General features: G+C 34.5%; 1 long non-coding RNA gene across 2 annotated transcripts in view; it reads right to left on the reverse strand.

The window, feature by feature from the left end:
* The window catches only part of LOC137472182 (uncharacterized), a 95,591-nt gene that overhangs the window by 66,226 nt on the left and 7,342 nt on the right, over positions 1–22,023 (reverse strand). The gene's annotated exons all lie outside the window — the stretch shown is intronic.

A 22,023-nucleotide genomic window follows, 5' to 3' on the forward strand; every position in this document is an offset into this window, starting at 1 on the left:
CGTTCTACACTGATGTACTTTCCTGGACTTCTCATCTCTCCCCTAGGCCCAAAAATCATTATGGAGTTTTACATATTCCATCCAAAATATTTCTTTTCCCACTAATTATTTCCCTACCTCATTATTTGCACTGTTTCTACAGCTGAAATGAAATAAACTTGCAATATTATCAGGAAATGATAATCATATGATATGTTTGGGCAAGATACTTTCAAGATGGTACACAGGCAGTATATTACAACAGCAAGTTTCAGGTAATATATTTCAGTGTGTAGGTATTTATGCATCCTAGACACTGGATAAACTGGGTCTATAGTGAATAAAGTGTCCTTGTATCTTTAAGATCAACACTTAATGAAGTTTATATTTGATGGAACCAAAAGGTCAGAAAAACCCAAAATGCAGCTCTTTGTTCTCACATCTGTTTAACTAAACATTTAGGCTGAATGCATAACTCTTTTACTGAAGGTGAGCTAGCAACCTATAGAAATACTGAGAATAAATAAGATAAAAATATAAATTATCACAAGTATTAAACAAAAGCCAAAGAGATAATTACCATATATCAACTATTAGCACAATAGCCTTGAATTATATTATGAAACAAAAACAATTGCAATAGCAGCTGTTTACCAAATAATACATTTTCGAAAACAATTTATTCCAAATAATAAATACCTAGTGGAATCAATAGTAGGCTTTCATTGATATCTATTAATTTTCTCAGAGGTCTCAAATGATCAAAGTTTCCTACGTACTCTTTTATTATTAGTTCATATGAACTTTTCTGACTTCTTTGGCTTATAGTATTTGTAAGCAAGAAACACATTCAACATTGGTATATAGCAGTGGTCAAAATCCTACTTGCTAGCACTCAAAGTAAACCAACTCTTCACCACCACTCTTAAAACTAAAACCTCAAAACACAGGCTTGCATTTTCTCTGTAGCATATTATGCTCCTCAAAAGATGTTAACTTCTCTAAGAGTTTTATTTTCTTCAAAAAAATTCAACCTAAATTCAGATCTATGAAAACCAGATATATGAAGAACTAGAATGTTTATAAAATAACATGGGAATTATTTAAAAACAGAAGACATAATGTGCTTTTAAGTCTACACTGGAAGACTTTTTTTGAGCAACTTAATGAAGATTGTATTACAAAGCCTGAACAGACTCTTAAGTTGGATCAACTCCCTTACCACATTCCTAAGAGTCTGATCACAGGATATATCCCACTGTGGTTCAAGAATATCAACACATTCTCACCTCCTTTTAAGACTGCATTGTACATGTCATTAGTTAGACATAACTTGCCCTAAGGATTATCACCAGTCAAATAATAAAGAAATAAATAACTTTGGATGATGCTAAATGTATAGAAGTGAAAGATTGTACACAGTACACAACATTATAGTTATGAAATTTAGCAGCATATAATTTGACAGTAAATCATTTTTATGTTTGTTTTATTCTGTACAGGCTAAAGACAAATAGAGATGTATTTTACAGAGATGTGTTTTGGGTGCATTAAGTCTCCTCCACAGACAGCAGAATGAGTATTGTGGGGTTATTCACTTAATTTTGTATTACCTAAAGTGCCAGTTTTGCTACAGATTGATGTCTTGGCAGAGTTCAAGATCACACTGGTAAACCTCAATTCTGTCTGATTTTTTTAGTTTGTTTTAAAACAACAGTAAGAAGCCTATTTTTGCTACTGAGTTCTAGATTGCTAACAGTGTGCAACTACTGCTAGATTTCTGACAAGTATGAAATTCAGCTTGTGTAGCAGCTACTGTTTTTTGCCACATTAATATCACAAAGAAGTTTAAGGTAAGAATCTGACTCTTATGTGAGCCTCTTCTCTCCTATAGATTTTAGTGCATGGGAATTGCAGATTAATGGGCTTGGAACCTGCTGTTTGAGACAGTTATCAGTTTTACTGTACCAAAATCCTGGCTACTGCAGTAATATTAAGCATGTGAAGGATGACCTTTTTGTTTCATCCCCTACTGTACTGTGTGTCCTCCTGCCTCATTTCCAGGTCACTGTCTCTGTTCAATCTTAATAATTATGTTTAGCTATTATAAAACCTTAACATGCAAAAGGTTAAAAATGTTTCAGTGCAATTACAAAGTCTCTGGGATCATTCTGCCTTCTAAAATAAACAGATAAGAAAGTTTTCCATTATTTGTAAACATATTTTCAAATGCTTAATTCTCTGTAAACATATTTTTAAGCAAGCCTAATTTTCTTCTGATTATTAAGTACAGAAAACTACATAGCTTCCCGTCTCTTCCCATTTTTTTAGTCTAAAACTATAATGCATTATATGAGGTTTGTTGATTACTTATTGGAATGAGAGTAAAGCAAGCTGTGGCCAAAGGAAGAGCTACCGATGTCATCTAACTGGAATTCTGTAAGGTATTCGACATGGCCTCCCACAACACCCTTCTCTGTAAATTGAGAGATCTGTGTTTGATGGATGGACATTGGTCAGCCTGCAGGGTGACCTTAATGGGGCCTTTCAGTATTTAAAAGGAGCCTATGAATGAGCTAGAGAGGCACACAGTGACAGAACAAGGCTTTAAACTGAAAGAGGGTAGGTTTAGGTCAGATATTAGAAAGAAATTCTTTACTGTGACAGTGGTAAGACATAGGAACAGGTTGCCCAGAGCAGACATAAATGTTCCATCCCTGGAAATGTCAATCCAGGTTGGATGGGGTTCTGAGCAACCTGGCCTTGTAAAAGGTGTCCTTGCGCATGCCACAGGGTTTGAAACTGGATTATCTCTAAGAACCCTCCAACCCAAAGCATTCTATGATTTTGTGACTATTTAGTGGATAAGAAACCGGCTGGATGGTTACATCCAGAAAGCAGTAGTGGAAGGGCTCAGCGTCCAGATGAAGATCAGTAATGGCTTGCGTCCCTCAGGGGGCCCAGTAGTGTTTAATGTCTTCATCAGTGTGGGATTAAATCAATTATTCATTCCATGGCATTAAGAGTTCCATCTGCATGTTTGCAGACAACACCAGGCTCAGGGGTAGAGCTGACAGGCCTGAGTAATATCCAAATGGATCTGCACAAGCTTGAAGAGTGGTCCCAAGGCAATCTCACGAGGTTCAACAAGACCAACTGCAAGATGCTGCAGATTCTTAAATACAGTACAGCAGATGCTTCACTAAACTATTTTATTGCCTTAACACTAATATGCAATACTAATTTTAAACATTTTTGAATTTTAAAGGAACCCAATGGCTTCCAGACTCTTCCAAAATTAATTTATTTTATTGGTTGCATCAGTCCACAATAACCTTATAGAATGGTGAATGCATCTTTTGCTACTTAAGTGTAGCAAAGTTGTCTCCTAAGTGCATTAAGTATCATGTTTATACAGTTCAAATTTTATCTGTGAAAGAAGAAAATTGCCTTAACAAATTTGGATCACTACCAGACAGTCAAAAATTTTCATTACATTCCTCTGTGACTGATATAACAGTGCCTGCAACTGGTGCCTTATTCTCAGACCTGAAGCATTTAAAGACTATGAATATTTGAAAAGACAATCAGTCTACAGAATCAGCAAGCTTTGGAGTCCTTGGGCATGTCAACATGTGACAAAGCAATCATTAGTCTTTTAAAAATTTCTCTCCCTCCTTCCTCCCCATTCCAAAAAACCCAATTTAAATTATATGGGAAGTCATTGTTACTTTTACACTATAAAATATCACCAGACTCAATCCTCTTAATTTAAGAAAAAAAATCCCAAGTTTCTACCACTTCAAGAAATATAAGTCTTTAAGAATATATAGTTTTAAACTATTCAGAGGTTCTAGTTTAAAAAATTACATCCTACTGTATCAGAATATATCACACTGAATTTTTTTTAAGTACATGCTCAAAAATAACATCACTTTCCATTTTCACCAGTTCTTAGGCATAGTTGGAAAGAAGGACAGAGAGAGAGAAAGACCAAATATGACTCACAAAATGTAAGCAGCATGTAACAGTGAGCAGTTCGTCTGCTGGACAGCAATGTAGCACAGCCAGACTTCCCTTTTGTACTACAGAATGTGGCAAGGCCAAACCTTACTTGCTTTTCCTCCATCGCAATCTTAACTTAAATCCTTCTAGCTCTCCTCTTAAGGAACTGCAGAGGTATCTGCCCCAGACTGGCATAAAGACTGACAGTCACCTACAAAGTCAGCAAATGAGCAAACATTGTTTGTTCTTACATAATTTCTATGGCCGTGCAGCTGTGCTAGGTACTTCCTCAACACAGATATTTTAGAGATGAAAATCAGGGGATGAGACCTATGTGATACAGACTGAACCAGTACAAGTCTATTACTTTTCTTGGAAGTTGCATCCAAGTGTGCAAGTGCAGGATGTGCTACTGAAATTGGTAACAGAGCTCTAATATTGTGAACACTATTACATATTTGATTCTGTGCTGAATGGGTTAGACTATGCCATACCTGTAAAATGCCACAGTAAGAAAGGATCCTTTTGGCGTAAGAAAAAAAAAATCATAAAATGTTAACTGATACACACTGAAGCTGCAAATACAAAAGATCATAACTGATTCACATGGGTCTCATTATTTATCTAATATTGGGATGTCAAATTAATGTCTCTAGAGACACATGATAGGGAACAATAAAAGTAACAGGCATGGACCCACTATGACAATGTCTACTTGCCAAGGAGAAAGCATACAGCAAAGAAAATACTGGCATGATAACAGTTTTGTTACTTGGTATATTTATTGATTCACTATCTCCAATTCTTCAGATTTCTTGGCCACAGTGTTACAGAGTCCCTGGCTCAGATGTATCCTTTTACTTGCCAAAGCCAAAAGACCCAGGAGAGGAGGTACAGATACTGGCTAAAAAGGCCTTTTTGTTTCTATGTAACTGCCAGTGAAAAACTGAGTTTTACAGGAGCATGCAGAGAAAATGAATATTCCCTCAAGCATTTAATCAAAAATCTTTCAGCTCAATTTGAGCAGTTCAGGCTGCTTATTTTTCTACAGTGCACCTTTTCTCTTACTTTGTGTATTATCATAAATTGTTTAAAATAAGAGGAAAAGTGTTAATGCAAATATATTATGTAAATTATATTCCTACACATCCTATCCACCAACTCTGTTAAAAAAAAATCTTAGATTTATAAGCACATAATAGAAGCAACTAGTAATAAAACTGGTTTCTGAAGTCCAGCAGAAGAGGGCTCACTTCAAATCTTAAAAAAACATTTTCTACTCAGACTTTTGAATATGTGATAATTTGAGATTCATTCACAATTATCATTACAGGTGTCTGGAATTTACCTCATGCTTCTAAGTCCAGGATCCAAAAATCAGAAAAGAAACAGAAAATCCAAAACAGATTTCTCAAGGAAGTGCCTTGAGCTTCAGTCACAGTCACACTCTCTTTACTTATTTTCAAGAATTGTAAAGAGACAATGCTCCAGAGAGTTGTTGCCCCTTTTGAAGATGAAGTACTACAGTGTAACTTACTTTGACAGGAAAATTAACTGTTGAATATCAGGTTTCCTCCATTAGTGCTAACTCCTGGCAAATATTCAATAAAAACTTAAAGCATTTATTTGAATTTTCTGTAAGTTATGTTACTCAAAAATTATCTCGATATTACATCATTTAGCTTAAAAAGTCTCTGTGAGGATGTTTACTGAGAGTACTCCTCCTATTACCATACTTCAGTTGGTGAATATTCATCCCGACATGAGATGTACTTCATTTCAAAGATCCCAGTCAAAATTAGAACACAATACTACAGTCATTTATGTGACAAGCCTTATCTTTGTCTTCCATAATTAGCTCTCACTTTTATTCTTCTCTTCACCTTTCACATAAAGTTTAAATCCCCCTTTTTAAAAGATAAAAGCAATCATAATCCTAGTTAACTTCCATATTAATAATCCATCTATCTTTCCAAGCTAAAATTATTAAAATTTTGCAGTTACTATAGACAGGACTTTTTTATTCTGGTCCTCAGATACTTCCAATTTTACTTCTGGCACACACACTTCATTGAAAATACTTTATTTAGCATCTTCAGTAATCTATTTACTATGAAATCTTAAAAAGAGACACTACTCATATGTGTTTATTATTAGGTTACTTCAAATATATCAACATACTTTTTCTGGAATGTAGTCCTCTTTCAAGACTAAAACTCTCTAATCTGCTCACTATTGCTTTCCATTTGATTATGGTTACTCCCTCAATGCTCCCACCATGTTCTCTAGTGCAACTAATAAAATTTATTTTCATAAGTAACCTACATTTCTGTATATTGATAAGGTAAGTCACACCTTGCATTGGCTAGGTATCCAAGCTTTCCAGGCTGCCCTTTTCATTTGAATTTCCAAAGATTAACAGAAACTGTTCCATTTTCTCATTTAAAGTTCTTCTTAAAGTGGGCACAAATTCCAGCTGACAGAGCTATACAGTTTTAGGCCTAAACCACTTTTCCAAGCCCCATTAGAGCCCTTACAAGTGGGCTTGCAAAACTGCAGTAATTTTCAAGGTACCTATAAATATATAATTGCTTGGAGTTTAGAGTATGTATTACATACCTGTAAGCAAACAAATACTTTAAAGTAAAAAAAGGTAACATGATTTAATAATCACTGGCAGAATGCAAAGACATTTTTACTTTATTTTTTTTACTTTATCATCCTAATTACTGTCAAGTAACACAGCAAGCAGTGCATATTGGATTTGATAGAATACTCTTTGAAGGACTGATACAACAAATTTTAACTGATCTCTCCTGTACCTGCATGAAGAGAAAACTTATTTTCCCAGATATCATAGCCCTTTTAGACATTATAAAACTGTGCTTAATACCCAGAAAGTTGCCTCTACATTCTGTACACATTACCACGTGGAAACTAGCAAACGTACCAGTTTTTAAACAAAGAAAACACGATCCGCATAAAGTTTACAGATAGCCTCCCTACTTTTTATGAGCATTCCCTGCACCTTCTCTGGTACAGATTTTTGTTTCACAGCTTGCTACCAATAAAAATGTTAACCTTTTGACTCTGCTTTAGATGTTGCTGTTTCTTCCTTCAAAAAATTTTCAAGTGCTTGACTGCAATCCAGTAATAACTTTTAGGGGTTTTTTTAGTTTTAAATAGTCAGGCACCAATTCAGTTTTCCCCTCTACTGTTGAAAAACATATCAAAAATACTGAGAGCAAAAAAGACTTCTGAACATAGTAACTGAAGAAAAAAACCCTGCCATGTTCAACAATTTCTGGACAGTGATTGCACTTTCATATATTTATTATGCTGCAGTGCAAATCTGGAAATTACTAATGCTGGCATTGTCTATATAAGCTTTCAGAGATAAATGATTGCAGGTCAGAGAAATAAGTGAAAACTGCAGCAGAAGAAGGACTTTGCATCTCTGAAAATTTAAGACTGTGGAACACTGCTTAGGTGGTGTATTTAACAGAGGCTGGCTATAGATCAACATGGATATCTAGAGACACAAATCTTTTGATTTGAAGAGCAAAATAAACCAACTTATATGTAAATGCATAAAAGGAGACTCCACAAAGAATAAGATGTGAAAGTTGCTTGCTAGTCCATGGATCTAGATTATAGAAATAATTTATTACAAACACCATTGCTCACAAATGCCAATGAGTCCTTTTCATTTTACTTGTCATGATTCCTACACTACTGAAACTTTTGCTTTTAATTCATCACCTAGAGTTACAAAATAAAACAAGAGGGACACTTGATTGGGACAGAAGGTGCAGATAATCCTGAACCACTGTGGATATACCCACTGTTACAGTTTCCAGGAATATGTACCTGGCTCTTACTTCTACAGAAATTCTACTTAACTCTGGCAGTGTAACCACACACATCTGAAAAGAAGCCGAGTCAAAACTTCAAACTGGTTTTAATGTTTTCTTCACATTTACAAGGGGAAGAATGGCATTTTAATTGAAATGACAATTCCAAGGATTGAACTGCAGATCATTTAAAGAAGCTACCATCAATCAACTTAAAGATCGGAGTCCTAAGTAGGAACTTTTATTCTTATAGCATAGCAGTAAAGTGACAAAAACAAGAAAATACATAAATCTATTTTAGGATAGGTAACTAAAAATTAGTTAGTCACTGATAAACTTCAGTCAATTTAAATATCTTGAACATACTATTTCTTCCCATGCTTTTGTCTTTAAGTTAAGACTCTGCTGCTTTATTCTATTTAGCTATGTGTCAAGAAAAAACAGCCTTTAGGACAAGAAAAGGTAAGACATTAAACCTAGACTGAAGTGATCTTGAGAATTCTTCTCTCATTCTAGAAATATCTCTACCTGAAAATGAGACTAAATATTTTACATAGAGAGCAGACTAGTATCCCCATAGTTTCTATTTAGGATTTTTACATACAAAGAAACACACAAGCTTAATATAGCTGTAATGAGAATTTCTTCATTTCCAGGGTAGCAAAAAGAAAAAGTAACACTCAGTGACTGTCTGGTGCTGAAAGAGTAGGAAAATGTTTTCAATATCAGAAAATAGGTTTCTCTTCCTCAGATTTTAATGTATTAAATCCTAGCTGTTTACATTTCAACCAGTACTTACTAGACCACATTCAGATTTCTTCTAATGAATTCTTATTCAGTAAATGTTTTATTTATTCTCTTCATCTTCTTTCCTCTTATGCTTTGCTGTTCTTTTTTTGAGCAGTTGCCAGAGATTTACAGTAAATATTATAAATATTATTTTGTCACCAAACTTTGAAAAGCAGAATACAGTTTCTCCTCATTTTATTCAACCCCCCTAAAAAACCAAACCAAAACACACACAAAAAACCCCCAAACCCAACCAAATAAAACAAAACCAATCCCACCTTACAACAATAACAGTTCTCTATTTTGAAGTGTTTTCGCTTCACAGAGAATAGATAAAGAAATTGAAAGAAATATTTTAAAGCAAAAACATTATGCAGCTATTATCTTGTAAAAGAGAAAAGTTTTCTCTAATACCTTAATAAATACTTGCTGAAAATAAAACCCAGTTGCTGAAGACCTGGTATAAAGCCTGATGCCACTGAGGTAAATCTAACTGTTGGAATGTTTTTCCCCCTAAAACCAAGCATTTTTTAAACAGGGGATGCTATTCTAATGAGCCAACATGATCTATGATATCAAAGATAAAAAAATGCTTGTAAAATTTATGTAAAATTGATTCTTTTTTTTGTTTGTCTCAGCTATCGTAAAAAAAGTAATCAAGTGCACTGGTTTCTAAGACAATCAGATTTGATTACATAGTTTACACATGTCCAATCATGTGACAGTCATTGGAATTCCTTAAGTTGCAAATTAAATTATTTATGAAAGCATTTATAAGATATATTACCTACTTATTATCAGATATGTGTTATAACAAACAGTATTTGCAACTTAAACAATGCTTCCTTGTCCTTCCCACTTACATGATCCCTTACATTTGGACAATAATTAAGATAATACTGAAACATTAACTGAAATTTCAACTTGTCTTTCAATTCTTAATAAAGCCTGCCTATAGGATAGTTTAAGCACATTAAAAAAAATACCAAAGATGATAGAATATCTTCAGTCAAAATTTTCTTTGGTCTCAATTCATTTTAATAGAAAACAGGCAGCCTATTCTAGGTACAAAAAAAAAAAATATTACCATGTAGCAGTTACACTGAAATCACAATGAACTTAGTTAAGTTCAAACAACAAATCTCTTAGAGTACTAATTCTATTCACTGTTATAATACAGTCATAACTGTGCATTAAAAAAGTCAAAATTGCTTTCCTCTTTAAAGAAAAACAAAATGTCCTTTGAAAGCAAACACATTTTCTAAAGACATCAGCCAGTTCACTGGGAGAGCTTTGCAACCTAAGCACTTGTACCCAAGAGAGTGCTGCCAGTCTGCAGTCTGATGCCACTACAGAATTACAGCTCACAGTACATTATCAAGGCCTGCTATGTCCTCTGAGAAAGGATGCTCTGCTGGTTGAACTTCCCAATTTACTCCCAAAGGCAGAAGAACAAAACTTCCAAGACTATATAGCACATGTTTTTAAAATGATCTATAGAGACAAGATTATATTTACTAGCAATGTTATCTTGAACTTATTTAGATTAGAATGAATACTAAGCAAAGTTCCTTTGTGCATAATTAATACCCCAACCAAAAATACCCAAACACTAAGAAACCTATCAAAATAATGGGCAATACATTCAAGAAAAACAGTTTAAAAACAGAGCTGCCCACAAGCAATTCAGACTTGAAAGTCACAAAAAATCTTGTGAGCAGGACTAGATATTGTATCAACCACACTGCATACAGACAACATGAAAGGGTGTCATTGCTGCCAAAATGTCATTTAACCATCGCCATTCCCCTTGAAACTGCACATTTTAACCATCTCTAATCCTGTTGACATTGACTAAAAAGATATAGCTATATTTATGAGTTTAAAATTATTTGTTTAACTACAAAAATAATTCCATCTTTACTCTCAGAAAGATAAATACAAGGAATTTTTCTTCTCTGTTTTGTTAAAAGCCTTAATCTCAAAAGATTTGCAAGACTGTAAACCAGAGAGAATAAAAATTTATTTTTTCATCACTTGCTGACATTTTGAGTGAGTGAAAAAGGGTACTTGGTATGTCTTTTTGAATAAATACTGTTGTGATCAGAATCTATAATCATAATTAAGTTCCACTTTTCCTTCTTATTTCCTGAATTTAGATGCAGGTGGGTGGGAAGATGAGGTGTAAGAAAGGTGAATAAAGCAGAAGGGCATAGTGAGAAAGCGGGACTGTTACTGGTACATGATTAGCATTCCATCTGCTCGGCAAGCCTGGCTTTACCTACAAGCAATACAGGCTTAAAGACAGTCCTCTCAATCAATTAAGTATTTTGCTTTCTAGAGTAGCTTTATGAGAAACATTTTGTTTTTTCAGTTGCTTCTCATATTGCATGTTTTTGCATTCTTCAGTTTTCTTTCTTTAGATAGACTGACCTTTCATAGGAGTTGAATCTTGATTTTGTATCAGGCAGGTCTAGGATGAATAATTGCAAGAGCCATGTCAATTCACAACTCAACCCTCTTTGGATCAAAATCTGAAAACATTAGGCATTTCCCATTCTTTTTTACAGAAAAAAAGAGGTACAAAAGACTGATCAAATTTGTCACCCGTCTTTCTCTTTCAAGGAGACAAGTCTTACTCCTGCAAGGTATACTAAAAAAAAAACAAAACAAAAAAAAAAAAAAAAAAAAAAAAAACTAAACCAAAAAAAAAAAAACTTCAGTAGGCTTCCTAAACCTTTTTACTTTACAAAAATATCCATCATCTGTCATAAGTGTCATCTCTTCCTTAATGGATAAACCAGTAAGTCTTCTTCCTACTCAGTTAACTTATTAAAAAAAATAAAAACTAGGCAAACACACTCTTCTCTGAAAAAATATATATTTTACCAAGTTCCCAGGAAACTTTTAATGGCATTCCAGACACTTCATTTCTTCATACAAAGAAAATAATAACACAATATACATTTGTGGTTTTAGCAGAATAGAATCTGGAGGGGAAACAACACTATGGCAGCAAAAACTGGCAATTGCTGATTGATCCTTCTGCCTGAATGCATGAAAAATAATCCTGTATGTCTGGATTGACACTTTCTAATGAACAGACAGTATTATTTCCTCTGATTTTTCTAACTTTACTGTCATTTGTTTGAGCAAACCAAACCTGGTGAAGAAAGAGGAATGAAGGAAAGGAGGAACTGGAGAAGATGAAGGGAAATAGCTAAGAGGGAAGAGAGTGACACATTATTCACTGGAACTGCCACTTAGTTTACCACACTCAAACATCCTACAGTTACAGCAGCCTGCTGTAACTTTAATATGAATAGATCAAAACAGTTCAGCTTCGCTCCATATTAAGTAACTGTATAGGGATTTCAATAATGTATTGATAATTCCTTGTGAGAACATGAGAGGAGAGAAACAATCATTAGTCCAGCTTTAAAGGAGTTAGGTCTTTAGTGGGGCTAGAATTTTTTCCATACTCTTGTTCATTTCTTCTGAAATCCTGACACATGACATTAGCAGCAGGAATAACAAAAAAGGTCTTAGATGCTGCTAATGACTAAACTGATACACGAGGTCAGTACAGACATGTCCTTGGCAATTTCTGAGTTAGTGAAACAGAAGCACTGTTAGCAGATGCTGAAGTTTCAACTGATTTTTCCAGTGCAGGCTACCAGACACCTGAGCAGCTTAAATGGACTACAAGTTTTAGAGTTCTCAGAGAATTGAGAACTCAAGTTGGCCTCATGTAAGAGTAAGGCAATAATCAAACAGCTTTTGTACAAATGTCTGATTATTCTGTAATAATTCATGTTCTGCTTTTAGCTACGATGTGAGAAGTCACCACTATATTCAGTGGGACAAACTACAGGCACTAGTCCTAACAAGACTTCTGTGTGTCTGATTGGTAAAGCAGTAATTCCAGAGACAGCTCTCTGGAAGAATCCAGTTAGCAGTTCTCAAGAATTACTATATTGTCGCAGTACACGCCGCAGTAGAGACAGCCACGATACACAGAGCATCACCATACAACTCCAGAAGGCTTTAAGCACTCGCCCATACAGAGTAACACCATACCTCATGCAAAGGCTTCAGGTGTCTGCCTGAGTAACATCAGAGTAACATCCTTCCATTTCAGAAGGCTGCAAGCATCTGCCCTTCTTGTTCTTCAGCCCAACCTTTTATACCCTCACGTTCATGCACTGCACCCGTGTGCCCTCTGTTCCCTTTGGTGGTTGGTCAGTGCCCCTGGGCACTCCATGGCTCATTGCTGTCAGTGCTGCTCACCTGCTTTCCACAGCTGTGCCCACTGGGGATGAGGCTGGGCTGCAGCCCCACTCCCAATGACCACTGTGTATCTACACTATAATCACTGAGTATTCTATTCAGCATTGTTGTAAATATTTTTTAAGTTATATAAATAACTTCTTTATATTTAACTACAGAGCTATGCAGAAGTTTCCCTATATTTTTAATTTCAAGACTTCAGACAGATATCTATCTATAAGTCTTATCCTCCAGAGTATGTAGTGTTTAAATCAAGTAGCCCTTAAAATCTGCCTACCAGTGTAGCTTGCTCCTGGTGTATTTATAGCATTCCTCCTGTTCACTTAAAAAATAAAAGCAGTAACAATCATCCTCAAAAGAAAGAACACTTCACTTTTTCTAATTTCTACCTTTAAAAGGAAAACATAACCAAGCAGGTAAGCCTTTCAGAATGCCAACTAAAATCAACAAAATTACTGAGGTAAGTCACATATACATTTGCCAAGGTGTGTTCTTGTTTTGCATTCCAAACAGTATTGTTTAAACAAATTTTCAATTAATTTTCATTTCCAAATAAATCAATGCATTTCCATACTTAATTGTGTCAAATTCCTTTCTCTTTTTGTATGATATTTCCTTCTTGAAAAATGTAAAACTTACCTCTTTCAGAAGGATAGTTTCAATTTTTTCTCTGGGGTTTCAGGGTTACTTGTTTTTAAAAAATACTTTTCCTATATAATTAACATTTTTGGCTTTCTATCTCACTTAAAATAAGCAACTCTTCCTATAAACCAACTTCCTCTACAAGTTGTAACAGTGCCACTAAACAGCAGAAGTTTTACAGCTGTGACTTTTAATAACTAGCTGAGACATTATCATTAATTTGGATCCCACCACAGCTAAGCAATTACCTCAGTTTTTTAAGAATAGGGATTTTTTTTTCCTTTTTAATTGTTAATTGGATAAGCAAGGTATCTTTTTCAAGCTTTCCTCTAATGACCCTAATACGCAGCTAGGTCAAAAATCTGACACCTACATTCCTGAAGACCTACAAAAGGAGGAACTGAGGGACATTATTCTAGTCCATACTGATTATAATCTCTTAGAAAAGAGCTGCTCCAGTTTCTCACAGCAATGGATTAAGTGTGCACACTCTGGATGTTTCTGACAGAAAGAAGTTACAGTATCTTCCTCCTGAACTTGTCCAGCAAAGCTGTATGGTATCAGGAAAAAGACATTGGATCACTCCACTCTGCTATACAGATTCACAACAATAAATTGTAGGAGGCAGTAGCAGCAAACTGATTTCTGATAGAGGTACATACAGTGGTAGCTTTTCATAGGAAACATTCAAGTTGGCTTTATGCAAGGATCACTCAGTGCCCATTGACTATACAGTCAGAACTACTGAATTTCTAGAAAACTTCCCCCACCAAAAAAAAAAAAAAAAAAAAAAAAACAAAAAAAAAAAAAAAAAAAAAACAAAAAAAAAAAAAAACTTTGAGAGCTAGTGGAAACAGTGGTAGCCAGCAAGGATTTTCTTCTCTTTTTCAGTTTTCATGACTTTTCAACATCACCAGCTCCTAAAGGACAGTGTGCTCCTCTAGTTCAGTTGTATTAGCAGGCTAAGGTATACTTTTAGTACCAATTTATCTTGTTTTGAAGTTCTTCAGTATTCACTCAAGCTCACCACTAATGCACAAAGAAGCCAAAAAAAAGTAACAAGTAAACCTGCAGTCCTTCCTTTGCCCCTAGCCTTTAAATTCCTTGTGCTCTGCTGAGCTGTCGACTTCTGTACTGAGGAGCATCCCAAAATGACTACAGACATGATGCTAGGTGGAACAAGTTTTTGTAATACACCACTTTTCAGATGTAGTTTGAACAGCTTTCATTCAAACAGCAAAACTATATGCACGAACAAAAATTGTAGATTCTGCTAATAATTTCGAGATCCATTAAAACTGCTATAAGGATATTCAGATAAAATGAAAAAACAGATTGACAGTTAAGTGGCATGCCAGAATTCAAACCTAACATACATTAAAGTTCTAGAAAAAAAAAATCTACCCATGTTTAAGAGTTAATGATTTCCAATAACCTATCTTTATGTATTTCAAGTGCAAAATGCCAATTACATAATTTGTGTCATTATTAACACTTTGTATTATTGTATATTAATAAATTAATATATTTAGGCATTTGAACAGCAGACATGAAACAGCTCTTGTAAAATAGTAGCTATTTGCAGGTGAAGCAACAAACCTGTTTGCTCTAGTTCCTCATGCCCTTGGTGTTATTTACTACAAATACTACCATACTATGTACAAATTTATATCAAAGATAAATATAGAAAAAATAACAGCTGATTTTTGTCTCACACACACTTTGGCTATTCCAAAGTCAGTGATGATACATATATCAGAATTTCCCATAATTGTAGGTTTATTACTGAATTCTTCTTTACTACAAACTCAACGTTTTCCTCTCATAATGTAACAGAACTTCACTTACATTCTCTGCTGATTGAATCTTTCATCTAGCCTGTGAAAGAGACCTTGGGAGCACTTTTGAAATTCTTCTGAAAAAAACCACCCTTCAAAGTGCAGCAGGGAGATCTGGGTAGTAACCAGTCTCTCTGATATCCAGGATAGATCTTTATATTGATTATAGGCAATAATCACTATTCTATCTCTTCAGTTCTTACTTATCATTTGTGAGACATTTATACTGCCTTCTAGTAAACTGGCTGGCACACTTCCAGAGGTAACATTTTAAGACTTTTTGCATTTCAAGGTGTTTTTTTTCCTTGCCTATACCCTTCTGAAAAGAGTAATTTTCGTGTAGGAAAAGTGCTTAATCTGAATCACAAAGAGGAAACCCTTTTTTAGACTTCCAAATTTGATTCTTTAAAATTCTTTACTACTGTGCTTACATATAGTTATTATTCTGGTTATAGCATAATAATGCCTCAGAAACCTCCTTTAATACCTCCTCCCTACAAAAAGCAAGTCATAATTTTACTTCACACATATTCACCCATAGTAAGACAGATGAATTTTACAAAGACTATGCTCATTCATCTCAAAAACCACAGTTCAGCCCCTTATTGTTAAAAAGAGAAATAAAGAGTACTTAGCATTTTTGTTATGACTTATAAACTGAACCTCTTTCTTCATCCGGTAATTAAGCAAAAATCCTGTTTTATATTTGAAGCTGAAGTACACAGAAATGTAACAGAGCAAATGATCATATTAAATCAGATAAAATACTTCACTATATGTGCTATGACTAAGAACTGATTCGAGATATATTTTTATCCCCACATACACATTTTTGAAATACAGAAGGCATTTATTACTTGCTGTGTGAGTATGAGGGACACACATTAGCACCACAGAGTTTAGATTTACACCTTTTCAGTATCTTTCTTTAATGCAATTGAGGTGATTGCTTAGAGGTCTTTGGTAGGACTGCTAGTATACAGATTCCCACCATAGTCTTAATTTTCTTTCTTTTACTAGCAGATTGCAAAACATTATCATTTGACAATAAAGCAATACAGAAACCTTTCCACAATGTTTTTCCTACTGAGATAGAGTTGTTTGAACCCTAGAACTCCTGTCAAGTTTCTGACAAAGTCTCTGCCAGTCAAATTATAACCATGAGTGTCCCTGACACATTAAGTAAAAAAAAAACATTCTGGTTTTGTAACTCATGTTAGAATATTGTGATAATAGAAAGGTGGCTTATACACTTCACTACACTTATTTTTGAAGCTATCATTCTTCAAGTACAATAGTTGACATTTACTAACAATGCCTAAATGCTAGAGCTTTTATATCCAGCTCTGACATTGAATGCCTGTGTGTCTACAACCTCAGCAAGCAACAGCTTTAAACTTTACTGAGTTGAAACCTAGATTCTAGTTCCTGCTCATAGAATTTATCCACTAACTATATAATGAAAAAAAACAAAAGCAATCCAGTGGTGAGACATCCTCTCATATTCACTGCATTTTAGAGTGATTATTTCTTGGTTATTTCTCTCTCAAAATTACTTGTTGCACTGTAAAAGCACTAACCTGCTGTTTCTGTAGGATACAGGAGTTATTAATTAAAGATGGCAGACTGAGGCACCAGTGTTTCTCTGTCTGCACAACCCTAAGCACTAAGAAGTGCCTGTAATCACTCTTATTGCCCTTTTAAGGAGAACAAGCATCTCACATAGGTGTTTACTCCTATAAGAACAACATGAGATTTCTGGCTGTTGAATGAAAAGACAATTCAAATGTACAGCCCTGAGTCAGTCTTCCAAACCCTAAAGAGATGTGACATTTCAGACTAGACACTGTACACCTGACATTTTCTGTTCACCAGCTTGCTGCAGCCACTCAAGGAGCAGCTAGTCTTCTGACCAGACCTCAAAAAACAGTTTCTCCATGAAGCAGAGAGAGCTGAAATGCTTTAACCTGGCAGACTAGATTGGACTGCTTAATTTCCCAGAATTAAAATGCATGCTCGACCATACTTGGTATATCCAGAAAAATCCCAACCATGCACAACAAAAGTAGTCAGTGACAAATATACATTTATTAAAGAGCATCTTCAGCTCATTTGGACAGTGGCTTCAGCACACTATTCAATGAGGAGAGCAAGGACAGTCAGGAAGGAAAATATCATGTAAATCGGCATTAAAAATGACATTATAATAAAGCAATACAGGGTACCTGATAAAAAAAGAGAAAAAGCTATTCAGATTGCAAAGCAGATTCAATTAGCTTCCCAAACCTGTCTAGTAACAAGTTTACAATTAATCCATAGAGAAAATAACAATGACAGACTGAGAGGACTATAGAGCCAGTCATCACCTGTCTACATATATACCAAGAAATTGATTCACCACATTGCTGGATATCAACCAAATAACTGGCCAACCTAAGAAAATTCTTCACAATAATGCACCTTTATATGATAATTTAGCTACAAGGTAAGATATATGTCTATTACATAAAGTGATTATTGACTACGAGAAGCTTTCAATTTATCAGAAAATTACTTTGTATGAGAGCTCTCCAGAGCTAGTGACAAAGGTTACATTTTCCTCTTTTAATGCACAGTAAAAGAGAATGAGGCTTCCACTGGCCTATTCTATATTAAATCATCAAAAAATGGAAAGAAAGTTAAGTAAGGATAAAATTATTCTCACAGATTTTCACATTCTGTCCAAAAGTTAATTCCCTCCACTCTCCCCTTGCCCCCTAAAGGAGTGCACTGTAAATAAAATTACTTGAATCTGAAATCCACTAACAGTATTTTTCTCACCAGCTACACATATACTTGAGCCATGAAGACTTCATGTTAATGAAGATGCAAAATTCACTGAAGTAATAAGAAATTAACATAACAAATTTTAACTGTAAATCAAAAATAAACTATTTTAAAACATTAAAAATTATATTCCTTACCCATTTAAATGAATTATAAATTATTTGAGTTTTTTACCAACTGGACAATAAGTGAGTCTGATAATTGAATTTAAAACTTGTTACCTGGAAACATTAACAAAGGTTTGAAAATTTAAATCCACTTACAATAAAAAAAGTCCACTTAAAGAACATCTTTATGTGTTTTAATTATTAATATTTTAATAACTTTAGGGAAAATGTGGGGAAAAAAACAAATCAAAACTTTCACAAGATTAAAATAATGAAAAAAAATTACTGGTCCAGGAGAAAACTAAAACTATAGCTTCTAGTCTGACGTAGTTTTGCATTCAGCATTTTCATAGTGGATTTCAGGTTCAATGTGCTAAGAAAACATGTGCATATAAATAACTTTTTTCTTTTTAAAGAGGCTTTTTTATGTACTGGATATGATGTGGTTTAATCATGAGATACTCTTAGAAGTGAAGGATTACATATCCAAAGTAAACATGGCATTTCTTTTAACTACATTTGGCTTAAAGAAGAAAACTCCTGAGAAAGAAACTGAAAAGAGTAAGGCATTTGAAAACTATGTAAAATGTGAAGAAAAGGATATTTTCAACAGTTTTTCATCAGCAGTCCTAGCCAAAATACATGTTGTACACAGTCAGACTTCAAATCCTGTAAACCCTTACCTAATCAATTAAAATTAATTTCTAATTAAAACCTACTTGTGTTTAGCCACTTTCACCACAGTTACAATAATAAAATATTAACGAGGACCCACCACTGTAATATCTACAATATGCAGTATATTTGATAGCTTTCGTTAGTTCTAAATCACACAAAAGTACATGCCATTTTTACTTTGCACTGTTACACCATCCTTGTACTTCCTTGCAAAAAATTATTATAATGGAAAAAGACTGATTATTGATTTTGAGGAACTGGCAGTATAATACAATATATTAATTCTGCACATTACATAGCATAACCCCTTAGAAGACAGTAAATGAAGAATTTAGACAGGTTTGGTATTCTTCACAGAGGATGGCACAAAGATGAAAGCTTTTGTTTTGTAAAAGTTCATTATAGTGGTTTGAATGTCTAATTCCTGAAATACCTTGCTTATGACATATTTTTTTCCCATTTAGCAGTGTTTCTACTGTGGTTATTGAGGGCTTTCAAACAAAAAACATTACTACTGACATTTAGACTTCTATTGTGATTCCCTTCAGCATTCAGACTTGGCAAGCTTTAAACATGTAAAGACATTTATTCACCTTCTTAGAGTACAGAAGGAACATCAGGAAAATGCAGAATAACTTCAGGAAGTTTTTTTTTTGTTGTTGTCAGCTTCGTTTGTTTCTCCTTTGAAACTACTGGATGGAGGTTCAGTATGCAATATTATTTTCTGCAGCTTACATTTTACTGTGAATGCTTTGTCACTGTAGATATTTTACAAACATGATAGGCATTTCAAAAATGCTGTCATATAATAAACAAGGATATCTTCACTGCAGTGAAAAAATAGAAACAAGGAATTCACTGAAATGCAAATTGACATTAAACCTAGAAGTGGCCTCCCAAAAGTAAGATTGAGATGAATTACCATGACAGTGATGAAATAGAGGCTTATACCTATGTACCCAGTGTGCATCTTTCCTAGGTAAGTTGACAAGTATTTCATGTGGCTAACACTCTTTACTGGCTTCAAACTGGCTTTCAGGAAAAAAAAAAAATTAAAAAGAGGAATATGCTTGTGTTATTCTGAGCAAGTGTAACTGCTGAACACATCTCTTAAATAGATCATACTTTGTATACTAATGAAGAAACAATTTTGGTCAATAAGCAGTATTTTAATCTGAAAAACACCTTCTAGTTTCCTCATCTTTTCCTTGTGATTTATTCGTTCTGTGAGAAACTTAAGAAAGAAGAGCTGGTACGCAGGTTTCACAATAAATCTTTTTCCAGACTTACAGGTTATTCACAAAAAAGATTGCCTGAGACTCAGATTTGGCTCCTGAAATACCAATTGAGGAGTATTTCTATGGGGGAGGAAAAGGGCAATGACACAGTCAGACAAAGGCTCCCAAAAAAAGACAGCCACTCAACTCACAAAGATCAGGATACAGTACTCAGGGCTGACCACAGTGAATTCAATTACAAGTTGTAAATGCAGATAGCTGCAATAATAGCAGGAATACAGTCACACCTGAGAAACAGGTATGACCAAAACAGAAGACCGAGAGGAAAGACCTGTTGGCTGGCTGGAAAAAGTCATTGTAGTACAGAAAATCAGCAGTAAATAATTTCTGTAGCAAAAAAATCACAATATCTAGCTGCACACTCATTACACCACACTAAGTTTTTTATACATAAATAGCAAATAAGACCCTCAGTACGTGATCTGAAAGCCATGGAATTCCCCATATGAAACAGGTGGTAGAATGGTACATAGGTGAGTGAAAAAAAAGAAAAAAAAACCACCCAAACCCAAGATAAAAGTGAGAAAGCTTAAAGATTAGCTACGTTGTCTAAAGTTCCAAATAGCAAAAAATATTGTTACATGTTTCATTAGTTCACTGCTTACATAAATGCATACATTTTGACAAGACAGGGGAATATTATGTCCAATACAAGGATATAGCAGAGTCTATACTCATTAAATGCACATGCCATGGAGCACAAGAGCCCTGTCCTGCTCTCAGACTAGGTCTCTAGGTCTTATGAAAAAAGACAGCAGATAAAAATAAAAATGAAACCATCTCAAAACTTTCTGATTACAGAATATAAACAATACTAACCATGAGGCAGAAGTTCCACAAATCTTTCTTCTAATGACAATGGTGGCTAGAGCAGATTCCATCTCCACCCCTACTTTGCACCAGCAAAACTAACTGCAGGCATTGAGGTAATTCAATGTGGTTGAAAATGTTTTGGGGTTTTTTTCTATTTTTTTTTGGTTTTTTGCACCTCAGAATTACTAATTTTAGATCAGTTGGTTGTGTATATAGTTCTCTAAATCAATTGAAATGGTTGTTAGAGAATAGAAATAAACAGCCAAAGAATTTGAAGAACTTAACTTTTCCATCAAGAAAAATATGTATAGAATAAAGGTTTCAAACGTCATGTACAGTTTTTGAAAATCAGCATCCAATATTCAATCAGGAAAAGAAAATATTATATGTGAAAGTTTCATAATGAGGAAAAAAAAAGCTTTGGAAAAATACCAGTTTTCCTTTCACTAATAAATTTATCATTCACTGCCCAAAGATAGATACTCTCTCTGGAACTCTACCATTATGACAACTAGTAGCTGAACCAAAAGTTGACAGAATTATTCACAATATTATTCTACATGACACTAGCAGCAGTGTGAAATTGAGTGTGATCACAGCACCAGTCAATTCTACTGGTTCAGAGAGTTTTCAGTTTAGGTCAGTTTTATCTTCTGATCCTCATGTTCTTCAGTCCCAGGGTAAAGAAAAGAGACAGAGAAAAAGACAGTAGAATGAAAGACTTTAAAAAAAGAAACAAGGGCAAAAAATTATAGAAATTACTAAAAGCTCTTCCAGTTCTCTAAAAACACAAAGCCCACACAGCATAAGGTAAATTCTGTGCATATAAAGAGTAGCTCTTCCTCACCTAGCTTAAACTGAAAGAGGCCTCATATTGTTTAGGACATTCACTGCATGTCCTCTA

Source organism: Anomalospiza imberbis, chromosome 4 (assembly GCF_031753505.1).
Source record: "Anomalospiza imberbis isolate Cuckoo-Finch-1a 21T00152 chromosome 4, ASM3175350v1, whole genome shotgun sequence".
In the NCBI taxonomy this organism is placed as follows: Eukaryota; Metazoa; Chordata; class Aves; order Passeriformes; family Viduidae; genus Anomalospiza; species Anomalospiza imberbis.